This window comes from Cavia porcellus, unplaced genomic scaffold, assembly GCF_034190915.1.
Source record: "Cavia porcellus strain 051 isolate PalLab524CR breed Dunkin Hartley unplaced genomic scaffold, mCavPor4.1 scaffold_30, whole genome shotgun sequence".
NCBI classification, from domain to species: Eukaryota; Metazoa; Chordata; class Mammalia; order Rodentia; family Caviidae; genus Cavia; species Cavia porcellus.
The window spans coordinates 31,721,444-31,747,613 of NW_026947513.1; the positions used below are offsets into that span (position 1 = coordinate 31,721,444).

The following is a 26,170-nucleotide window of genomic DNA, read 5'->3' on the forward strand; positions in this document are numbered from 1 at the left end:
GTAGAACTGACACCATCAATCCAAGTGCTAGATAATGAACCAATCACAAATGCACAATGCAAACAACATGGGACCTGGGGGCCACCAACATAAACTATGACACCTTTTTTGTTTGAATACTAAGTAAATATGGGCCACCCAGAAACACTGTCTATCTCAGCTACCAGAGTTAACAACTCTGCAAAAGGTTTTGGTCTCCTGGAGCCCTAGAGATCATACATACCACTTGTCTCATTTGTTTGGGCCTTCAGCATGCACTTGTTTGAGAGATTGGGGATCTAGACACAGACCCCAATACCTCAAGTCACGGACAGCCTGGAGTGAAGCACTTCAAGCCCTAAAGGAAAACAGCCTCCTCCTCAGATTGATGTACCCTGCAAAATTATCTTTCAACATCAATGAAGATATAAGATACTTCCATGTCAAAGAACACCTAAGGAAATTCATGAACATCAAACCAGCATTCCACAATGTTCTTGAAGGACATTTCTGAAAGAGCTAATAAGGACAACTTCATGAATCCCAACAGAAGGAATCCACTAGGCAAGAAAAGCAATTAAACAGGGAGAAAAAGAAAAAAAGGAGGGTAGCCTAAACAGAAAATGTACAAGGATAGGTCAACACATATCATTTATAACCATCAATGTTAATGGTCTCAAATCACCAATCAAAAGACACACACTGGCCAAATAGATCAAGAAGCAAGATCTAATAATATGCTGCATACAAGAAATACATTTAATTCAAAAAGCAATCTACAGCCTGAAAGTCAAAGGATGGAAAACAATAATCCATGAGAAAGGAACCCAAAAAATTCAAACTATTCTATTTGAAGACAGTGAATTTCAAGTTAAAACTGATTAAGAGAGACAAAGAAGGATGCTACAACCTTGTAAAGGGAACAATCCAACAAGAAGAGATAATAAGCATAAATATACATACAACAAATACCATGTACCCAACTATATAAAACAAATATTAAAGGATATGAAAAAAATCAAACACCAATATGACTGCATTGTGGGAAAGGAATACTCCACTGACTCAAAGAGAGAAATCAATTTAAAAAATCAACAACAATCAGAAGTAAAACAAACTTTTGAACAAAGGGACTTAGTAGATGTCTACAGAGTGTTCCATCATACATCAGAATACACATTCTTCTTGGCTGTATATGCTATGTTATCCAAAATAGACAACACACTAGCTCACAGAACACAAGTAAGTGCTAAAGAATTGTAATTATCCCATGCATATTTTCAGACCATAGTGCAATGAAATTGGAAATCAATGGCAAAATAAAAACTTCATGAGTTTCAAACTCCTCCCAGCCAGGAGCAAGGGCTTGGCACCACACTCCAGGGTTGTGTCCTCACTAGCTTTACAGAGAATCCGAACTCTGCCCAGCCTAGCAACCCAGTGCAATCCATCACAGGAATGCACAGCCAGCTTCACTGGTCACAGAGGTACCAAGCCCAGCCCAGCCCAAAGCCCCAGAGTCACCCAACAGGGCACAAGGACAGGTCTTGGAGAATTTGAGCTCATCTCATCAGAGCACAAGACTCAGCTCCATAGTTCAGCAATGCGGCCCAGCTAGTCACACAGTAGGTCCCGGAAGTTCCGAACCCTACCCAGCTAGGAACAAGGCCCCATCACCACACACTGGGGGACACACTCTGGCTAGCTGGGTGCTCCAGAGGCTCTGAACTCCTCTCAGTCAGAGGCAAGGTCCAGGCAGTGCCACACTTGGGGTCATGCTCTGCCTAGCCACCTGGGTCCTGGAGGTTTTCAACTCCACCCAGCCAGGTACTAGGCCCTGGTGACATACTGAGGATGCATCCCTACTAGCTCCTGGGTGCCAGAGGTTCTCAACTCTATTCAACCAGGTTCTAGTTCCCAGCAACACACTAGTGTGTCCCTGCTAGCAGCAAAAGGATCCAACCTCTGCCAGCCCCGCATCCCAGAGCAACCCAGTGCAGTACATCAGGGGAACACCCCGCCAGTCTCACAGGCCACAGAGCACAAGGATTCAGTGCCATAGGTCAGGGTGTGCCTTGGCTGGCCAGGGGGGTATCAGAGATTGAAACTCTGCCCAGTGCAGCATTCCAGTGCAATCCATCAGGACGTTGCTTGACCAGCAATATGGGTCCCAGAGGAAAATGATAAAACAAAACAGCAAGAGGCAATCTCAGTCCTCCAGCCCATTGAGAACAAGCCCAAGAGACAATGAAATGGAAGACACTGGAAACTGCACAATGAACTTTCTGAAATAACAAATGAAGTAAAAAACAACTCTGAGAGTTTAGCAAAAGATGGCAGATGGATAAGAGCAGAATACAGAGGCTCCCTGAGACAGACAATTCAGATGCCGAAATAAAACATCATGGGGAGGATGGGACAGAGGGAGATGGATCCTCTTGACCCAGGAAGAAACCAAAGAGGAAAAAAAAAACAGTAAAACATGCAGTCCCAGGGCTACTATTGGAACAGCTAAGATTCGGTGCTCTTGCTGCAGTGCCCGAACTTGCACAGCCACGACTCATTGAGCTACCTGAATTCCCACAGCTTCGACTCCCTGGAACTGCAGTCGCACTGAAGTGCAGTGGCACTGAAGTTGGAGGTCAACAGAGAACGGAGTCAGCAAGGGACCTGCATTGACCTGCAGTGTGTGCTGGGAATAAGACCCTTCCACAGCAAAGGGGCACCAATGAGAAGACATTTTGGAATCGGGCAGGACTGGCAGGAACAAGCAACAGCAGTGACTTCAGTCAGTTGTTCCCTTCCTAGACAAGATTGGTGAGGTATGCTTGGCCTAGGTCATGTTCCTGGCTGAGACACAGTAAGTTGTCCTAAACCAATTCCCTACACGTGGCTAACACTAACACAGTAAAGGTCTCAGCAGGTTGACTGACCTGGAGGGGAGGGGCCAGAATAAGCCATCCTTGCTTGCACCTCAATAACACATTAGAGTGGGCAGAAATACCTAGCCAGCATGCTTCAGAAGAACTGTAACCAACAAGGAAAGGGACTGGGACTTCCTCTATACACCTATATGGAAGGACCAAAACATAACAAAAGGCAGAAACAGGAAAAGTCCCCAGCCCCCAACCCTGAGAACATTGATCCAGGAGAGGTAAATACAAAGGAGATTGAGGACAGCAAACATGCATACCAGACACGGCATCAGTGGGCATAAAGAGATATCTTCAGGACCTCACAGATGAGCTCAAAAGTGAAGTATTTAATCAAGTAAAGCAAGATATAAGTAGATTAATAAAAGAAATGCTAAGTACCTCTCAAGAAGACATAGATGGAAGAATGGAGGAACAAAAAAAAAAAAGGAGAGAAACGTTCGATGAAGAATATAAAGAAAGGAGGCTGGGGATTTAGCTCCGCGGCATAAGCATCTGCCTTGCAAGCAGGCAGTCATGAGTTCGATCCCCAGTACTGATAAAAAAAAAAAAAAAGGAATATAAAGAAAACATAGAATACATGATCAGGTTCAAAGAGATTACCAGGAAAGAAACAACTCCATGAAGTTATAGAGGAAATCAGGTCAGAAATAATCTCTCAGGTGAAAAATGAAATGACAAGCATTATGAAAGAAATGCTGTGTGTATCTAAAGAAGATCTAAATGAAAAACAGAAGAACATAAGAAAATTATGGAAACCTCGAATAAACAATATGAGAATTATAATGTATAAAACAGATTCAAAGAGATATTCAAGAAATTAAAATTCCACTGAAAGCTGGCAAAATTGCTTGAATGAAGCTGAAGATAGAGTCTCTGACCTTGAAGACATGATGGAAGATTAGGACCACGAAAGAAAAGATCTTTCCTTGTTATTTTTAAGAAACAAGAAACCAGGAAACAATTCAACAGCTGCAAGATGATGCAAAGAGAAACAATATAAGATTACTAAGTGTCAATGAAAAAGCAAAGGTCAATACAAATGACCTGCAAAGACTATTTGCAGAAATAATAACAGAAAATTTTCCAAACATGGAAAGAGAATCTGATATTCAGCTAAGTGAGGCATACAAAACCCCAATTAACCATAACCAAAATAAATCTTCACCCAGAAATATAGTAATTCAGCACAAGAACAGAATACTAAAAGCTGTTAGAGAAAAGAAACAGATCACCCGTCTTAGTTACTTTTTACTCTTCGCTGGGACAAATACCTGAAGCCCGAGGTTGGGAAAGGAAAGGTTTATTTCTTACAGTTTTTGGAGGTTTCAGTCCATACTCAGTTGGCTCCAAGGCAGGCTGGCATGGGGGGGCCACAGTTCATAGCAGCTGCAAACAGCAAGGTCAAAACCGACAAAAGAGCCAGACACACATTCTTCCTGCCATTACATTACATCCTGGCTCCACCCCTATGTGGGTGTAGCACTGACACCAAGCACTAGACAATAAACCAATCATAAATGCACAATGCAAACTCATGAGGCCTGGGGGCCACAGACATAAACCATGACATCACCTATGAAGGAAAGCCTATCAGAATCATGGCAGACTTCTCAACACAAATCTTCAATTTAAGAAGAGCTTGAAGTAAAGTATTTCAGGTCCTGAAAGAAAGCAACTTTCAACCTAGATTGATATATCCTGAAAAACTATCTTTGAAAACAGATGGCGAAATAAGACACTTTTCATGACAACAACTGAAGAAATTCATGGCCACCAAACCAACACTACAAAGAGTACTGAAACCCACTCTAGACAAAGATAACTACAATCCCAAGAACAACAACAAAAGAAAACCACTAAACAGGACAAACAACTAAACAGAAAAAGTAGAAAACCAACAACAGAAGATAACATAACAGTGTAAGTCAGTACTTATCAGTTATATCCATCCATTACATGGTCTCAACTCACCAATAAAAAGACTGGCAAAAAGCAAAAAGACAAAAAAAAAAAAAAAAAAGAAACAAAATCCAACAATATGCTGTGTACAAGAAACACATTTAACTCAAAAGGAAATTCATAGACTAAAGGTCGAAGGATGAAAAATAATACTCCACGCAACAGGAATCCAGAAAAAAGCAGGGGTAGCTATTTTGTTTGCAGACAATGTGAACTTCAAACCAAGAATGATCACATGAGATAAAGAAGGTCACTACATACTTGTTAGGGGAAAAATTCAAGAGAAAGAAATTACAATCATAAACATATATGCACCAAATATGGGAGCACCCAACTATGTAAGGCAAATTTTAATAAACATGAAAAGCCAATGAGTGTTAAGATCCCCTGTTATAACTGTATTATTGTTATAATACAGTTTGATTTAGATCTGTTAAGATCCCCAGGATCTTAACATCCACTGGCACAAACAGACAGATCAAACAAAAAATCAGCAAAGAAATAACAGAACTAAATCAAACTTGTGAAAAATGGACCTGGTAGATGTGTGCAGAGTGTTCCACCTAACAACATCAGAATACACGTTCTTTTCAACTGCACTTGGATCATTTTCTAAAATAGATCACATACTAATTCACAGAACATGTTTAAGTAAAATGCAAAGGAACTGAAATAATTCCAAGGATATTATCTGACCATAGCACAATAAAATTGGAAATTAACAACAAAAAATCCACAAGAACCCAATAAACACATGGAGATTAAATAACACTCTCCTAAACAACCAGTGGGTCACAGAAGAAATTAAACAATATCTACAATAGGACAAAAATGCAAATACAAATTACCAGAACCTATGGGACACAATGAAAGCAGTCCTCAGAGAGAAATTTACAGCACAAAACTCCCACATTAGGAAAATGGAAAGAGCACACATAACTTAATGCTGCACCTTAAACTTACAGAAAAAGAAGAGCAAGTCAAGTCCAAAGCCCAAAGAAGGCAAGAAATTATAAAGATCAGACCAGAAATTAATGCAATTGAAACTCAGAAAACACAAAGAATAAATCAAACAATTGGTTCTTTGAAAGAGTAAATAAAATTGATAAGCCCCTAACCAATCTTATCAAGAAGAGGAAAGAGGGGCTGGGATTTAGCTCAACAGCATAAGTTTTTACCTGCCTGGCAAGCACGAGGTTGTAAGTTTGATCCCCGGTACTGAAAAAAAAAAAAAAGGTGAAAGAAAAAGCTCAAATTGATGCAATAAGAAATGAAAAAGGTGAAATCACTATAGACCCTGCAGAAAAACAGATCATCAATACTTAGTTCAAAAATCTTTACTCTCATAGGTTTGATAACACAGAAGAAATGGACAGATTCCTAGAAACATATGAATTACCAAAGCTGAATCAAGAAAATATAAAACTGCTGAATAACCCAATTTCAGTTAATGAAACTGAAAATGTAATTAAAACCATACCAACAGAGAAAAGCTCAGGTCCTGATGGATTCACTGCAGAATTCTACAAGAAATTCAAGGAAGATTTTATGCCAACATTCCTCAAACTCTTCAATGAAATTGAAAGGGAAGCAATTATCCTTAACTCAGCCCTGGAAGCAAGTATTACCCTAACACCAAGACCAGAGAAAGACGCAATGCCTCCCTCCCCAAATTATAGGCCAATCTCTCTAATGAATATAGATGCAAAAATCCTTAATAAAATACTGGCAAATAGAATGCAACAAGTCATCAGGAAGATTATACACCACGATCAATGCAGGGATGGTTCAACACATGCAAATCAATAAACATAATACACCATTTCAACAGAGCCAAGGACGAGGACCACAAGGTCATCTCAATAGATGCAGAAAAAGTTTGACAAAATCCAACACTCATTCATGATAAAAACCCTACAGAAAATCAGAAGACATGGTCTCTACCTCAATCTGATAAAAGCCATGTATGATAAACCAACCGTCAACATCTTACTAAATGGACACAAACTGAAAACTTTCAATAGAAAATCAGGAACAAGACAGGGATGTCTATTATCACCATTCCTATTCAATATAGTTGTAGAAACATTAGCCAAAGCAATTAGACAAAAAAAGAGAAATAAAAGGAAAAGGGATATGAAAGGAAGAAGTTAAAATTACATTATTTGCAAATGATACAATACTCCACTGGAAACTCCCAAAACTCTATTGAAAGTCTCCTAGACCTAACAGTCAAATTGAGTAATGTAGCTGGATACAAGGTCAACACTCAAAAATCAATAGCATTCCTGTACACAAACAATAAACTCACTGAGAGAGAAATAAGGAAAACCACAACTTTCACTATAGCATCCAAAAAAATGAAATATTTAGGAATCAACCTAACAAAGGAAGTAAAAGATCTATTGAGTAACAACTACATACCATTGAAAAAGAAAACCAAAGAAGATTTCAGAAAATGGAAAGGTATTACCTATTCATGGATAGGAAAAATAAACATTGTGACAATAGCCATTCTCCCAAAGTTGTTATACAGATTCAATGAAATTCCAATCGAAATACCATAAACATACATCACAGATCTAGAGAAATCATTCCTAAAATTCACCTGGAACCAGAAGAGACCTGGAACAGCAAAGGCAATTCTAAGTAACAAAGCTAAGGCAGGAGGCATCACGTTCTCTGACTTGAAATTATATTACAAAGCTACTGTGATAAAATCAGCATGATACTGGAAAAAAACAAGACCTGAAGATCAATGAAGTTCAGATGATACAGCCACAACTACAAACACACTCAGCCACCTCATCTTTGACAAAGGTGCCAAACAAGTATGCTGGAAGAAAGATAGCTTCTTTATTAAGTAGTGCTGGAAAAACTGGCTCTCCATATGCTGAAAACTAAAACTAGATCTATGTCTATCACCATGCACTAAACTAAAATCAAAGTGGATCAAAGGTCTTAAATATTAAAACAAAGTCACTAACTCTGCTGGAAGACAAAGTAGGTAGAAATCTTGACAACACAGGAGTAGGCAGAGAACTCATGAGCAAAAATCAAACCATATGGGAAACACTTCCCAGAATCAACAACTGGGATCTTATCTTACTAAAAAGTTTTGCATGTCAAAGGAAATCTCCAACAAGAGTAAAAAGAAAACACACAAACTGGGAAAATACCTTAGCCAAATGTCCCTTAGACAAAGGTCTTCTATCTAGAATTCACAAAGAAAAAGAATCAGGCCCCCAAAATTCAAGGATCCAATCCAAAATACAAATGGCAAATAAATACATGAAAAAATGTTCAACATCAATGGTCATTCGAGAAATGCAAATTAAAACAACACTGAGATTCCACATTACTCCAAAAAGAATGGCCAAAATCAAGAACTCAACCAGTAACAAATGCTGGAGGGGATGTGGGGAAAAGGAACCCTTCTTCACTATTGTGGGAGTGTAGACTGGCACAACCACTCTGGAAATCAGTGTGGAGATTCCTCAGAAAGCTAGGATTAGAGATTTCATTTGACCCAGCTATCCCACTTCTGGGCATTTTCCCAGAAGAATTGAAAACATCATACCACAGCGATATATGTGCACCATGTTTATAGCAGCATAATTTGTAATAGCCAAATCTTGGAAACAGCCCAACTGCCCATCAATCAAGGAATGGATAAAAAAAATGTGGTATTTTTATACAACACAGTATTACTCAGCTATAAAGAAAGACTGTATTGAGATTTTTATATGTAATGGACATGACTTGAGACCACACTCATAAATGAAATAAATAAAACTCACACGTGTAAATATCATATTGTCTTCCTAGCATAAGAAACTGAAACATAATGTAAATTCCAAAATCTACAATGAATACTATATAAGTGTAAGGAACTGTTCAAAAAGGAAAAGTAATTAGAATAAAGGAAAGGAGGGAAGAAGGAGAACAAAAGGAAAATATTACAATCTTTGTCAAATTCCTATTATCTTGTTTTGTCAACCTATACTGCTATTGTATTTGGTTTCTCATTTGTTTGTCTGTATTGCTGTTTTGTTTTTCTTTTCTGTCTTTTTAATCTTAAAAAAATAAGAACTTCATAAACACACAGAAATTAAATAGCACCCCTTTAACAACCAATGTGTCACAGATGAAATTAAAGAAGAAATTAGACACTTTCTATAATTAACTGATAATGACAATAGAACATACCAGAACTTATGGGACACAATGAAAGCTGTCCTAAGAGGGAAATTTGTAACAGTAAATATCTGTATCAGGAAAACAGACCAAGTGCAAACAAACAAATTCATGTTGAATCTCAAACTTCTGGAAAAAGATGAGGCAAATCTGCAAGCTCATACAAGGGAGAAAATTCTAAATATCAGAGCACAAATTAATGCAACAGAGTCTAAGAAAACAAAATAAAGAATTAACAACCTAGCTATTCCCCTTCTGGGTATTTTCCCAGAAGAATTAAAACATCACACCAAGGCAATATATGTACACCATGTTTATAGTAACACAATTTGTAATAGCTAAATCTTGGAAACAACTCAAATGCCCATAAACCAAGGAATGGATAAAAAGATGCAATATTTTTAAACAATGAAGAATTACTCAGCTATAAAGGATAAACTTGAAGTTTTCATAGGTAAATGGATGCAACTACAGATCGTACTAAGTGAAATAAATCAAACTTGTATGTGTAAACACTGTATTGTCTCCCTAGTGTAAGACAATGAAAGAGTAAATAACATTCAAAATCTGTAGTAGATATTATGAAAGGGAAAGAAACTGCTCAAAAGGAAAAAAACAACTGGGATGAGGAAAAAAGAAAAAAAGGAACAGGAAAGAATATACACAAACATACAAGATAGCCAAGATAATGATTGTACTAATTTTTTTAGTCCATTAAAAACAATAGTTTGTTGTTATTGTTTGATCAATTTTGCGAGCCTTTATCTTGTGATCTAAGCAACTACTCTGAAGATAACTATGCAATATATTATCCATTGTTAATCTCCTACTATCCTGTCTTAAAATTCTGTTTCATTGTTTCTATTGTTTTTTCTCTTTTAAATAAGAGAATCAATGAATTAAAGAGTTGGTTCTTTGAAAGATTAAATAAAATTGACAAGCCTTTAGCCAACATTATCAAGAAAAGACTCAAATCCACACAATTAAGAATGAAAAAAGTGAAATCACAATGGACCCTGCAGAAATCCAGAAGATCATCTATACCTACTTTGAGAAATTTTATTCTAAAAGATGGAAAATGCAGAAGAAATGGGTTTATAAATATCCCAAATAAACCAATATTAATCAATGAAATAAAAGACGTAATTAAAAACTTGTCAACAAAGTCAAGATCAGTCCCTGATGGATTTACTGCTATATTCTACAGAAAGTTAGAGAAGACCTAACACCACTTCTTCTCAAACTCTTCAATGAAATTGAAAGGGAAGCAACACTCCCAAAGTCATTCCTGTAAGCAAGCACGACCAACACCAAAACTGGAAAAGGTCCCAACTGAAAAAGAGAATTACAAGGCAATCTTCCTAATGAACACAGATGCAAAAATCCTCAGTTAAGATACTGATGAACAATGTATCTAATCATCAAAGAGATTATATGTCATGACCAAATGGGATTCATCTCAGGAATGCAAGGATGGTTCAACATATGTAAATCAATAAATATAATAAACCATATTAACATATCCAAGAACTAACACCTTATGATCATCTCAACAGACACAGAAAAAGCTTTTGACAAAGTCCAGCACCCATGCATGATAAAAGTCCTACAGAAAATTGGAATAGATGCTCTTTATCTAAATCCAAAATAAGCCATGCATGATAAACCAATAGTGCCCATCCTATTAAATGGTTATAAACTGAAAGCTTTTACTCTAAAATCAGGATAAGGATGTGCACTGTTACCACTCTTACTCAACACAGTTCTGGAAACTTCGGTCAGAGCAATAAGACTAGAGAAAGAAAAGGAATAATGATAAGCAAGGAAAAAGTCAAATTATCATTATTCACAGTGACAGAATAATCTACATAAAAGATCCCAAATACTCCACCAAAGACTTCTAGATTCAATCAGGAAATTTAGTAGCATAGCTAGATACACAGTCAACACTCAAAAATCAGGAACAAACTCACTGAGAAAGAATTCAGGGAAACAATACTTTTCACAATACCATCCAAAAAACTGAACTACTGAGGAATCAATCTAATAAAGGAAATAAAAGACCTCTACATTGAAACTACAGTACTCTGAAAGAAGACTAACAAGGATAATAGAAAATGGAAAGATATCCCTTGCTCTTGGAGAGGAAGAACCAATATAATGAAAATGGCCATACATCTAAAACTTCATACAGATTTAATCCAATCCCAATCAAAATCCCAACAGCATTAGAGAAAACAATTCTAAAATTCACTTGGAACCAGAAGAGACTTAGAATAGCAAAAACAACTCTCAGCAATAAAGGCAAAGCAGAAGGCATCACAATTACTGGCTTTAAATTATACTATAAAGCTACTGTGATAAAATCAGCATAGTATTCACAAAAAACCAGACCTGAGGATCAATGGAACAGAACAGAAGATGCAGATGCCACTACAAAGATACTAAACCACTTTCTCTTTGACAAAGGAGCCAAACATGTTCACTGGAAGATAGTTGCTTTAATAAATCATGTTAGAAAAACTGGCTTTCCACATGTCGAAGATTAAAACTAGACCCATATCTCTCATCATGCTCGAAGCTAAAATTGAAATAGGTCACAGATTCCAATGTTAACATAAGCACCAAATCTGATGGAAAATAAAAAGGTACAAGACTTTAAAAGTTGGCAAAGATTCTTTGAAAAAAACCTTAATTGCACAGGAACTATCATAAAGAACTGATTACTGAGATCTCATCTTATTAAGCTTTTGCACAGCAAGGAAACCACCAACAGAGGGAAAAGACAACCCACACTGTGGAAAAAAATGTTTGCGAGCTGTTCCTCAGAAAAAAGACTATTTAGAATATAAAAAGAAAACACACAAAAAAAATCAGAATCAGACCCCCCCACTTTGAAAGACCCAATCCAAAGGAAATCTGAAATGAACAGACACTTCTCAGTTGAAGAAGTACAATGGCAAATAAATGTAAGAAAAAATGTTCAACATTACTTGGTAATTCAAGAAATGAAAATAACACTTAGATTCCAGCTCACCCCAGAAAGAATGGCTATTATTAAGAAACCAACAAACTGGCAGGACTATGGGGAAAAAAGAACCTTCTCCACTGTTGGTGGGAATGTAGACTGGTTACAACTACTGTGTCTTGCAACTACAGTGTGGACATTCCTAAAAAACTAGGACTTCCATTTGACCCAGCCATTCTCCTTCTGTGTATCTTCCTAAAAGAATTAAAAGTATCATACACCAAAGTGCTATATGTCCACCAATGTTTATAGTGGCACAGTTTATAATAGCCAAATCTTGGAAACAGCCCAAGTGCCCATCAACTAGTGACTAAGTGAAGACGTGGTCTTTTTTTTTTTTTAACACAATGAAGTACTACTCTACCACAAAAAAGGATAAGCTCAATATATACCTAAAAAAGGGATGCACCTTGAGTCCATACTCTCAAGTGATTAAATTAGACACACATATGTAATACTACATTGTTTCTTAGGAGTGAAAAACTGAAAGGACCAAAATGAATAGCAGTTATTATGAAATAAGAAAATGTTCAAATGGAGAGGGGGAATAAAGGAGAGAAGAGGGAGGAAGGAAAGAAGCAAAAAATAAAATAAAAATGAGAAGAAAAGGAAAACACGGAAGAAAGCTTTTGTAAATAGGGCAGGGAAGAGTGTTTGAAGGGAGGGTAGGGGAATAGTAAAAAAAATCATATCATGTAAAGGTACAAATTCTTTACGATGAATATGATCATCACACGTACAAATAAAATGTACCAATAAAATCTGATCAAAAAATGTACAATTGATCTCCTCTGCAACTGTCACTCTAAAATCCATTCTGGGCCTATATATCTATATGTACCAATAAAATCTGATTGAGGTAAAAAAAATTATGTATTTAATCTCCTCCGCAGTTCTGCCATCCTAAAAATCACTTTTAGGGCCAGTTTTCTAGCACAGTCTTCCTGAAGCCAATAGTATAAGAATATTCTATAAAAATGTCACTGAATAAAACAGTGCCTGCTGGCAGGAACAAGGTCCTGAGTTCAATTCCCAGTACAAAAAAGAAAAAAGTCCCTGAAGTGTGCCTTAAGTTGTCCTAAATCTGATCTCTTTTTTAAGGTCACCAAGCTAGCAAAAAGCAGCTTAACTTATACCATAATCCTAACAATTATTGCCTCCACACCTATCAAGTGAAGCACCTGCCTTCTCCCAACACTCTGCCTCCCATGAACTTCACAGATGACATGAACCACCAATGAACCACAGATGAAATCTTTAAAACTGTGATGCCAACTACAACCAAGGGTTATTACCAGCCCCATTTACTAACACCAATCGCTTCTCTGTTGTGCAGACTGAATTAGTGAACAATTCAACTCTAAAAAACTGTTATGAATATCTGCTTCTTTGGTACAAAATATTTCAGACAAGATTAGTAAACAAAGTCCAATGCAAAATTTGTGGATTAATGCTTTTTGGGACAAAAAGCTGGCAATTCTAGAGTAGAGATATGAGGGGAAGTAAATCAGGGAAGTAGGTCAAGTTAAAAACAAACAAAAACAGTGCTGCATTGCTGTAGTACTACTGCTTCATTAAAAGTTACAGCTAATTTTCAGTCATGCAGGAAATCTCCAGGTAAGTCCTATGGAAACACTGTGCCTTCAAGTAGTCACCAGGTGAAAACAGAAATGAGCACATAATTTATCTGGTGTACCTCTCCTGTTTTGGGTCATTCAGTGGTTACTGCAGTGATGGTGAACTTATGGCACACGTGCCACAGCTGGCTCCACCTCATCATTCCAGCTCCAAATGATTCACCATCAATAGGTTTCTGCTTAACTACTGAGGATGTAGACCCTAAGAATCTCAATGCTCTAAGTACATATTTTATTTTACAATATATGCTTAAAATAAACAAATGTGTATACATACATATATATTTTTATTTCCACCGAAGTCTTTAGTAGAAGGTCCTATTCTAACTAAACAAAATGAGGTGATCCTAAGGTCACCCAATCCACAAGTTATTTGAAAGGCACTTTAAATATTGAGTAGTGCCGTCTTCCTTGCTACTCTCAATTTCCACTATACTATGGCTTTGTTCGAATTCACCTTCATAATTATTCTGTCTCCTACCTCCACTTCTGGCCGCAAGTCCACAGCCCATACCTTACTTTGAATCAGAAAGCTGTAATACTTGTATCTGACATTCAGCCCCTCAAGATGTAAAACTTGCTGCCTACAACAACTTTCCGTGACTCCTGATTTGGTCCCCAAAGCTCTGCCTTACCTCCTTTTCAGTGTCTCTGCTGTTCGAGTCATTTCTATCCACTTGCTCTTCCCTGTATACAAATTTTGTTGTACCTCCAGGTCTATCTCATAGTTTTGTTTTTTAAACAGTTTTCAAAACTATCTAATTTAAACATAAAATGGAATTATAGTATATTACATCCCTACTTTTTATATTTTATAGCCCACATGTATAAGTTTTAGATTTTTGTTGGTGCCCAGAATTCTGATTCTTGCTAACGTTCCATGTACTGACAGTGACCCAAGGACTATGGCCCCCTCACAAGTATGTATATAAAAGGCATGCTCATAAAAGACAAATCTGAGCAAGTTATTCTCTTGGTGTGAATTTCAGTATCCTTAACACTATGTGTCACGTGATTCTTATATTTTAAACTTGTATCTGTATGTAAAATGTACATGAGTGAATGTGTTAACTAGACAAATTCTTAGTATTTACATGAAAGTGTGAAAGCGAAGTTAAAAACGCTTTGCTAATTTGAAGAGAAAAAGGATAAATTAGGTACAGCAGCACATTCCTATAATACTAGAACTGAGAGGCTCTGAGGCAGGAGCTACATATCAATATTCTAGCCCCCTCTCCCCCAAAAAGCAAAAAAAGAGCAATTTTAAGATAATCAAGGTTTATAACACAGGTCTTTCAAAAGAAGAATAAAGACCAGTAATTGAATCGTGCATGTCTAAAAAAGTAGCATCACAAATGAACAGGAAAGAACAAATTAATCAATAAATGATGCCATGCATACAAGGAAAAAAGGACCTTGCATTGGATCTCCACTGGAGGTCCCAGCTGGATGAAACACAATGCAATTGTAAACTTAAAACCTTTTAGAAGAAAATACTCAGGAGAATAGATTTACATCTATAGGGTAGAAAATGACTTTTTAAAAATAATCATAAACCTCAAAAGAAAACAAGGTAAACCTGAAAAAGACTAATATATTTGATTTCATTCAAATTCAAAACCTAACTTAATTTTAATTTTTCTGGTTACCAAAAATAAACCACAAATTGGGAAATATACCACAGAAGATTAGTATCCAGAATGTATAACAATAAAAAATATTTTAGAAGGTCATTAGACATAAGAAAAGATGCTCAATCTCATTAGCAAAATTAGTGGGAAAAATAAATGCACTATAGCTTAAAACAGTAGGAAATAGCTTTACACACTTCACAGAGGATTATCAGCTTTTAACATTTTGCCTCATTTGTGCATTTTCCACAACATACATGGGTGTATATACATTTTTATATATATGTATGCATTTCCAAATACAACTTACCCATAATGTACACATATGTGTACACACATCTTTAGTTCTAAACCATGTGAAATTACTAATTCTAATCTTGAAAGCAAGGGAGCTATCAAAAATTAGTATGAACATATCAAACAGATTTAGAAGCCAATAAAAAAAGGGCCCTAGTCAGTCAAAGTTGGGGCAAATTTAACAAAAACAATGGTGAAGCACAATAATGTAAATCTGCCCTAAGAAAAATAAACAGAAGACCCTTAGTGATCAAAAGATAACCAGAGTACAATCAGCTCACCTCAGAGTTCAGAGTAGTCACCATTACTTAACTTCTTTGCCCAGTGGTGCTTGTTTTAAAATCATTTTATAAATTGAGACAAGAGGGCAACAAAAAAAAAAATTTTAGAATTTTAAAAGAAAAATTCAACAAATCAAAGCCAAAATTTTATTCCATTTTCCATGTTAGAAAATATATATACATAACATGGATACTGTCTTCTGAAAGCAACTAATTGTTCATGAATAAATTTTTAGCATATTCATGTTTTACTGATTCTAGACTTCAAATATATCTCTAACAATCTCCAGATACAACTCTAGATACATTTCAAATATATCTGTTCTCTCTCCAGATTTGTTTCTAATTTCCTACCAGCTTGTCAGTAGCTCTAGCTCTTCTTGTACTTGCATCATCACAATGCAGTAGTTTAATAATTCTTCAGACTTAACACTTTGTTGAAGAGAGGATAACCATCTTTTGTATTCCAAAGCCATAAGACTTTGTTTTTTTCTTAAGCACCAATTAAAAGAAAAAAATCCAACTACTTTTACATCATTTATTTCTTTTCAATAACCTTAATGTACAAAAAGCATCTGTCAACCTCAAATTTATTAAGTAAATATTGGTAAACATCATAAAAATGAAATAGTATCAATGTTGTTTTAGCAATGTAAGATAGTACCCACTCATGAGAAAATATTCCTTCTTGTTAAATAGTTAACTAGATAAGAATAATCACATTTTTAGAAATAAAATTATTCAAACATTAGTATGAAAATTCATCTGGATATCACTATCTGAGCAATTATACTCTTAAGCTGCTTAACTGACCTGTTTATTTTTAATTATACATTTTTAATTACATATAGAGCTTACATTTGTGATTCATATTAAGTTGCTATTAACTATGCTGGTCCAAAAGTTCACACTGAATTTCTACTGGACAAAGTCTAAAGTGCTATTCTTCTATATACATTAACCTGTGATTTCTCAAGGAGATAATGAAACACCCTCATGTCATTTCTCCTCTTTGCTGTAATACACAGAAATGACAATTTTAAAATTATCAATGTACTCAATGATAGGTTTACCTATCATGTACTTATCTACCTATCATGTAGGCACCTACAAAGATAATGTCTCTAGGTTTCTTTTTTATGTTTGCCTGTTTGGTTTCAGGCTTTGGTGACCACGTCACACTGTAGTTCAGGTTAGCCTCGAACTCAGATTACAGGTTTGTGTTACCATGCCCAACTTTCCAGGTTTCTATTATAACTTCTTGAAGGATTACACAATACTTGGGCCAACGTAAAAATATTAAAAACTGAAAAATGACACAATACTGACAGTTATTTCCATATCTTACCACTCTCCTATGCAATCTAATCATCCTTCTCCATTTCTGATACTGTATTTTTAGGAAAGATGGAAATAACTGATGAGTAATAAAAAAATTTTTAGAATGATATAGTTACAGATGTTAAGAAAAAACCAATACAAGAGAAAATGAGTTTTACTCTGTAAATTTTGTTGTCATTTAGAGAGAATGCTACTCATTGAAATAGTCCACCTGAATAAATAGTACTGCTAAAAAATTAACTACTAAAATTAAATCAAATACTGATAGTATGCCAAAGGCTAATAAAAATTTTTTAAGTAACAGGAACTTTTTACAAAATACTCTGCTTGCCTGTTTTATTAATTGTATTGTCTTGTTAACTGTTTCAAGGCAGGTAAAGAGCTAATCCTTCAAAGAATTTCAACTAATAAGAAAAAAAAACCATATAAATAAGTAATAATCCTCAAGATATGCTAAAACCATTATTAAAAAAAGTGATGGCAAATTTCACAATGGGTTTATACTGCCACTAAAGGAATTTGCTGGTAAAGCTTCCCATATCTGAGAGTGAGAAAACTATATATTATGTACTTCCTGATAGACACAAATATGTACTACAACACATATTTAAGTAGTACACAGTACTATTTACTGAGTATTTTTGTTAAAGAACAATCTAATTGTAACATACAAACACTTCAGATTTTGCATTCCTGGAGGCATCACAGCAAATTTTTAGAAAAGTCACAACAGGTAAATTTATTTTCTAGGTGTATTTTTATAGATGAACTACCAATTTTAATTTTGTTTTATTAAGCAATGTCTACTTAGCAGAAGAATAAACTGTCAAATATGTGATGGATGTTTAGAATAAATACCAGCATTTTCAGTATCAACTATTTACCTGCTCACAAGACATAAAAAATAACAGCAAAAATAAATGTCTATATGAAGTACAATGAAAATACAAACAAAACTCTACCAGAGAAATAATCTTTGCCTCAGTTACCACACTTAACACACTCTTCACACATTACAACTGTATGTTCCATACACAAGTCTCACACTGACAATATGTGCTTAGCTTTGCTTTCCTGCTTGATAGCTCTTACTTGTCACCTCTCGCCTTCCTCTTTTGTCAAGAGCTTTCTACTATAATCTACAATGTCCACTCAGCAGGAAAAAAATATTAATAAAACATCAAATATATACTGTTTAGAATACACATCAACATCTTCTACATAAACTGTCTGCTTATTAAATTTAAAAAATAACAGCAGAAATAAATGTCTACGTGAACCAAAATGAAAATACAAATAAAACTACCACAAAAATGATCTTTAAGGGCCAGGGATTCAGCTCAGTGGCTTAAGTGCTTGCCCGGTAAGCATGAGGTCCGGAGTTCAATTCCCGTTTTTCAAAAAAAAAAAAAAAAAAAAGGTATTTATTTAATTATCATGCCTAAGGCAGTTTTGACACATAACAGCATGTTAGTATCACCTACACTGACAGCACATGTATTTTGTAGCACATACTTGACATCTTGCTGGTCTTCTTGTTATCGTAGAATGTTTCTTGTGATATTTCACCCGTCTGTTCACTGATCTGTAGAACAATTATTTTGAGGACTCTTTTGGGAAGATACATACTATTTTCCCTCTGTTGTAATTGATCATTTATCAATTCCTGTCCCAATCCTCTAAGAAAATTTCCCAGTGATATTTTGTTCTTGTTAGTTTCTTTGTAAACTATAACTATTTATACCTTACTTTTAGTATCAAGTAAAACACATGCTTTGTTTCAAGTGACATCACAGTTGCTACATAACCAACCAATAAATCTACCCTGCCTTTCATTTGTTGTAACATGTGACTATTTCTGGCTTAACTTGTATTGAGAATTCATCATCAATCTTTCTTGTTTGTGTTTAGATAGGGTTTCACTATGTAGTCCAGGCTATCCCTGAACTTACCACATAACATGGGCTGACCTTGACTTTACAGGATCTTTCTGCCTCAACCTCCCCAGTGCTGGGATTACAGGCATGCAGCACCACTTCTGGACTATCAATCTTATTATCTTATCACTATCTTATCATGCATAACACTGGCAGTATCAATATTACTTTTTTTTCTTACCATAATATAACCAACCTAGCCTTGAACTCACTATATAGCACAAGCTGATCTTGACCTCACAGGGTCCTCCTGTCTCAGTCTCCCAAGCACTGGGATTACAGGCATGCAGCACCACATCCTGCTTCACCATCAATCTTATCATCATGGTATAATGTTGGCAGCATCAATACTACTTTGTTTTTCTTCACCAGGTAGGAGGCCAATGTTATGCCCTTCTAAAACCCAAACTGAAATACACAGTTCTGTATTTTGAACTTGCAAGTTTTTTTTCAGGAGTCTCTGCTTTGTTCCTCTGGTCAACTGGTGGGTATTTTTGTTTGTTTAGCAAATTAATGTCAATGGCCAACTACTGAGCCAACTGTTGAATGTGACCTCTGGGTTACTTTTTGAAATAGGTGCAACAAAACTGTCCACAAACTCATACTGCAGTATTAAAGACCTGGTGGCTGAGTTTCAGAATGAATTTCTAAATTCAAAGTGTAAAACTGCTTCGCATCCTCCAGAGCATATATTTTTATAACCATTTCTGGACAGTTTACTTAGCAAACACTGCTGAAAGCATCAACAACCACAAAGTGATGCAAGTTCCTCAACAGTCATGTGTTTGGATGGTAAATAATGCTTCACAATTTGAAACAAAGCTTTCTACATACAGGTACATACCTGGAGATTAAATGAAATACTCTTGAATAATCAATGGGCCACAGAAATCAAATACTTCCTAAAATCAAATGATAATCCCAGTACAGCATAGTAGAGCCTAAAAGATACAATGAAAGTAGTTCTAAGAAGGAAATTTATAGATGTGAATGCCCACATCAGAAAAACAGAAATCACAAATAACCTACGATGAACTCAAATCCCTAGAAAAACAAGAACAGGAATCCAAAAATTGCAAAGTAGGAAATTATAAGGATCAGAGAGAAAATTATGAAACTGAGACAAAAAACAATCTAAGAGTTGGTTCTTTGAAAGGATAGACAAAATATAGACAAAATAGACAAACCTCTAGCCAAATTTATGAGGAGGGAAGAAAGATCAGCATCAACGCAATTAGGAAAAGAGAAAAATCACAACACAGTCACAAATCCAGAAAATTATGAGTAAATGTTTTGAAAACTGTACTTCAATAAATTAAAAAATCCAGAATAAACAGATTTCTAGAGGCATAACAATTGCCAAAACTGAATCAAGAAATAATACTACTAAGCAATTAGATAACAGGCAATGAAATTGAGACAAAAATAAAAAGTCTACCAACTGAGTCCAGAACCCAAAGAATTCTCTTCTGAATTCTACAACTTAGGAAGGTATAATACCCATACTCCTCAAACTTTTAAATGAAATTGAAAGGAAAGGAGTATTTCCAAACTTATTCCTGGAAGATAGCATTACCCTGATACCAAACCAGACAAAATTTTTTTTTTAAAAAACTAGGCCAATCTCTTCAACGAGCATAGATGCAAAGATTCTCAGCAAGAGACTAGCAAACAAAATGCAACAAGTCATTAAAAGGATCATAACCATGACTACGCTGCTTTCATCCCCAGGATGCAAGAATGGTTCAACAAATGTAATGCATCACATAAGCAGAAGAACAAACCCAAATGATCAGCTCAATGAAGCAGAAAAGGCCTCTGATAAAACCCAACATCCAGCTATGATTTTTAAAAAATGAAGAAAATAAGCACAGAAGGACCTTATCTTAACCTGATACTACACATCTGCAGGACACAATGATGGCCTTCCTTGTGGAGAGTAAGTACATAATTCCCTCCCTTTTTAATTCCTTTTTATCCCTCCCTCCCACCTAGTACTCTTCTCTTTTGTAAAAACTCTATTTCCTTATAAGGGGAGGTAGCTCAGTGGAAAAGTGTATGTTTGAGGCCCTGCATTTGGGACCTTACAAAAAGCCTAAATAGCTAACTGAGAAACTAAACAGCAAGTGAAACTTTGCACCTTTGGTATTATAAAGGTACAAAGACCACCAGGCTTAAATTAAAAATCCTCAAGATAGTAACTGAGAAATATGGGAAAATTAAGAGGTAGTTACACCAAACTACTAAAGTAGCAACCCTACATCCCTGCAATTTAAGCTCCCTATTTCATGTATCTAAAATAATCTGGCATTTATTTAGAAATAATAAGGTATAAACAAAACAATCAACCAGCTTGACTTGACATTTCCAGAATATCCAGTAATAACAGAATATAAATCCTTTTCAAATATCAAGCATTTGCTATGATAGACCATACTCTGGGATATAAAATAAATCTCAATAAATTTAAAAGAATCTCATTGCAAGAATCTCATTGCAATGGAATAAATTAAAAATAGGAAAAAGATCTCTAGAAAGTCCTCAAATATTTGGAAATCAAATAACATATTGTTGAATATAGACAGTCCTCATTTAAGGATAGAGTTGCTTTCCTGCAATTAAGTCATTAAATAAACTGATCACTAATGAAGAACTGTATATATTATGTGCAATACAATACACAGAACAAATAAATGGTAAAAGGAAACTCCAACTTGATGACTCTGCTCTTACATGCACCACTGTAATATATAACAGAACATAAAACTACAGTACTATACTGTGTAATGTAATCAGCAAAAATTACAGTACAGGTAATCCACAAATAAAAGACACTAAAAGAGAAATTAGAAGCCAGACATAAGCAGGGTGTATGTGGTAGACATGCCTGTAATTCCTGTACTTGGGAGGCTGAGGCAAGGGGAAATCTTGAGTTTGAGGACAGCCTGGGTTACGTTGTGAGTTCAAATCCAGCATGAACTACATAACAAGAGAATGTCTCAAAAAAGAAGAAGAAGAAAAGAAACTAAACAAAACCGAGAAAGAAGCCAAGAACTGACAGCATGTGCCTGCAGTTTACCTACCACTGGGCACTGAGTACTAAGGCAGGAGGATCACTTCACCCCCAAGGGTTGGAGATCAACCTGAGAAACACAGTAGAAACCCCACCCCAAAGAGAAATCTGAAAGCATTTTGAACTGAATGAAAATAAAATATCAAAAATAATAAGCACCTATAGCAAAATTAATGGCACATTTAAATTTTTAAAAATGTCACAAATCAGTGATCTCAGTTTCTAAAGAAACTAGAAAAAGTAAAAACTACACCCAAAGAAAACTAAAGAAAGCAAATATTAATAAGAGCAGAAATAAAAGCAGAAAAACTAGAGGAAGTCAGTTAAACCAAAAGCTAACTTTTAGAAAATCTCAATAAAATAAACCTCTAACTAGACTGGTACAGGAAAAGGAAGGCCCAAATTAGCAGTATTGGTAATGGTATTAAGTCTGGACACATTATACAAATAACAAGGTATTCAATATTTTCTAAAGATATTAAAAGGACAACCAGTTATTAAACACATTGTGCCAGTAAATTCAACATCTTTAATGAAACAGACCAGTTGTTAGAAAAACTGAACAGGCGTATGAAGAAACAGAAACATTCCACCCATATGATCAGTAACAAATAGAAAATATTTAAATAGACTAACCCAAGATGCAAATACTGGAATTAATAAGCATTTAAATCATTATATCCAAAAGAAATAGAATTTATTAAAAATTACAGGATAATAACCTCAGCATTCTGGGAGCCTGGGACAGGAGGACTTTGAGTTTAAGCTCAGCCTAGGCAATTTAATGACTCAGCAAGGCACTGTCTCAAAAAAATAGGACAGCAGGACACCGGGGGTCAGGGAAGGGAAGATGCACAGCTCTGTGTAAAGGCCCTGGGTCAGCTCCTCAGTATTGGGACAGGGGAAAAATAACAACAAAAACTATAAAATAGGATCAAATGATTTTTATAATTCAAAATTACAATGTGAAATTAAGAATACAATAGACTGATTAGAACTAAAAAGATATTTTGGCAAATAAAAGATATCCATCCAAACTGACATTTAGAGATAAAAATTTTTATACATATTATATTAGACATAAAATCCAAAAAGGTGTAAAAGCAAATACTTGAAGGCATCAAAAGCTACAAATTCGAAAAGCTCTATGAACATAAAGCAATGTACTTAAAAAGAAAACCACACCTCAACAAAAATAGCCAGTGCAATAAAACTAAGAGTGTCTTACTTAAAAAGACACTCTTAGTGACTCTTAGACACTCTCACCTTTTAGTGACAAAAAAGTACGTTTTCTACAACACGTAACTGATACATTATTTTCAAAAAGATTTGACTTTCAAAAGTACCTAACTTTAATAGAAACTAAAGAAAAAAGCAACAGGGCAGTTTTTTATTATTAATTTTAAAGTAACTACCAGCTTAGAAATTTATAACTCAAAATATCCAGAGCCCTAGAAACATAACTATCAATAAAATTTATTCAAAACCATATTAGTAATGTCTGTGGGAATGTATGTGAAAGTAAAATATAAAATAATAATGATACAAAAAAGCTGTATGAGGAATTAAGTGTTATAACGAACTGGAATTATTGAACAATGACAGAAGTATTAATTTACCTTAAATTATTAAAAGTATTAATTTATACTGTACTATTAAAGTATTATAAAGATGAAGGGGCTGGGGATTTAGCTCAGCAGCATTAAGCACCTGCCTTGCAAGCAGGCGGTCGTGGGTTCGATCCCCGGTACCGATTAAAAAAAAAAAAAAAAAAAACCAAAACAATAAATAAATAAATAAATAAAAGATGAAAAGCAGAAGAGTCAAAAAAACAATTTTCAAGAGACAATGTATGATTTTAAAATTGGTGGTAGTTACAAACTTAACTATTACTAGAAAAAGGTAACTGAACTACAGTAGAATTAGATTAGAATAATAAAGATGTGTTTACTCACCAGCATTCATAAAAGAACACAAAAGAAAATTACAAATCTGTACAAATTCCACTTGTTATGAAATTGTAACATGTACACACCCAAGTATACACACACACACACCATTAGAAAAGCCTGAAAAAAAATATTAACAACTTATCCTTGACATCAGGTGATTTTTTTTCATTGCAGATTTTTTTTTAGTTTTAGGTATTTTAACTCTTCAAAGGTGCATAACTCAATTTTACAAAACATTCCAAAAGAAAAAGGTCAGTACTGTAAATTTTTTTAAGGATGAACTCTAACAAAGTAACAGACTCAGAAAAATATGTGATAAAGATTAAAAGTTAAACAATGTAAATCTATTTCTCACAATACACCCTACTGGTGAAACTAAGATACTCTCATAATGGCATCATCTTTCCTGAAAGATGGAAAAATTTTTTCACTAATTGTATACAATCAACTTAAAAAGACAAAAAGATTATTTTGCCTCACAGTTTGAAAAGTTTCAGTAAACAGGGAGGCAAATTCATTGCTTTCAGCCTTGGGTGTCGGTGTTGGCAGGCAGTGTAAAAAAACTCTAGTTCATGTCACTGAGAATAGAGAAAACACTATCTAAAACTTTTCCAGTTTCCTGACAAAAGCTTTAAAAAGGAAGTTACTATTAAAAATACAGTTTAACTTCCAATAATAGACAATACATTAAAATTACTGTATCAAACTTTAAGATCATATCTACTTTCTCCTGAAAATAGTTTAAGATGACCTTTTCTCCCTATTTAAACTGGAGGATGTAGCGCACATTAATATCATATACCTTGAAATTGAATGAAATGTCATAGAAACACATGAAGCTAAAGCTAATGATAATCTCTTAGACGGTAAAGGATTATTTGTTGGTATTTAGGTTTTCCATTTAAGGAAGTGTTTCTCGAGAATTTAAAAAATTCTCCCTTGAATTTAGGCCACTGTAAGAAATGCTGGAGCTCAAATTTCAATTGTATGTTCAGACTATGTGAGACTACCACGCTACTCAATTGATTTATGCTCATGAAATGCAAAGTGAGCTTAATACAATTAAAAAATACTTTTGAATGAAAATATATCATCACAAAAAAATCATGGAATCATTTCATCATTAGGGATTATTAATTTATTATACACTTCTAGCATTTTTGCAACAAAAAGCACAGTTTCTGTTTAACTATGTTATCAACAGAAATCCAGCAGCATTGCATTTGAATTTTAGTGGTTTCCAAAGTGTTCTAAATGAGAAGAGGAGATAAAACTATTTACATTAAACTATAACTATTTAAGTTAACTATGTTAAACTGTATTTTAGTATAAGTGATAAATTCTAAGACAGGCAAATGGTTTAACTTTTGTTATTTTAGTACATAAAACTTTGGGCATGAATCAACCTGTACTTTTTTTCACTGAGAATTAAAAAGATAAGTACCTCATTAAATATAAATTCTCTACAAAGAGGAAAATGTCTCAGTATTTGACTTTATTATAAAAAGTGTTTCGGGGCTGGGGATTTAGCTCAGCGGCATAAGTGCCTGCCTTGCAAGCAGGCAGTCGTGAGTTCGATCCCTAGTACCGATAAAAAAAGAAAAAGACCAAAAAAAAAAAAAAAAAAAGTGTTTCGGAAAAACACTAGTATCCAAAAGAACACATTATAAAAATCTAAAGCTATAATAATCCCAAAAGTCTTAAAGTTTCTTTGTAGCCATCTGATATTTAAAATAAAAACTACTTCTTTGTGAAATACCCAACTAAAGTAACTCAAGAGTTGGAACTGAGACTGAATTAAAGTAATTTAACACTTGTATAATCAAAAACATGAGAAAAATAAAAAATTAATCCTTGTTTAATTCCACTTAGTTCATGGAAATGACACATAATAGGGCTAACAAATGGTTGTATAGTAAGTT

The 26,170-nt window shown here is 34.9% G+C and overlaps 1 protein-coding gene across 10 annotated transcripts in view; it reads right to left on the reverse strand.

Moving 5' to 3' along the window:
* The window catches only part of Clock (clock circadian regulator), a 127,947-nt gene that overhangs the window by 97,304 nt on the left and 4,473 nt on the right, over positions 1 to 26,170 (reverse strand). The window contains exon 1 of one of the 10 annotated variants that reach the window (XM_063240683.1): positions 20,068 to 24,053. The exons of the other annotated variants lie outside the window; for them this stretch is intronic. The gene's annotated coding sequence lies outside the window, so the exon portion shown is untranslated. Of the gene's footprint in view, positions 1 to 20,067; positions 24,054 to 26,170 lie in introns of those variants that run through there. 10 annotated transcript variants of the gene reach the window in all.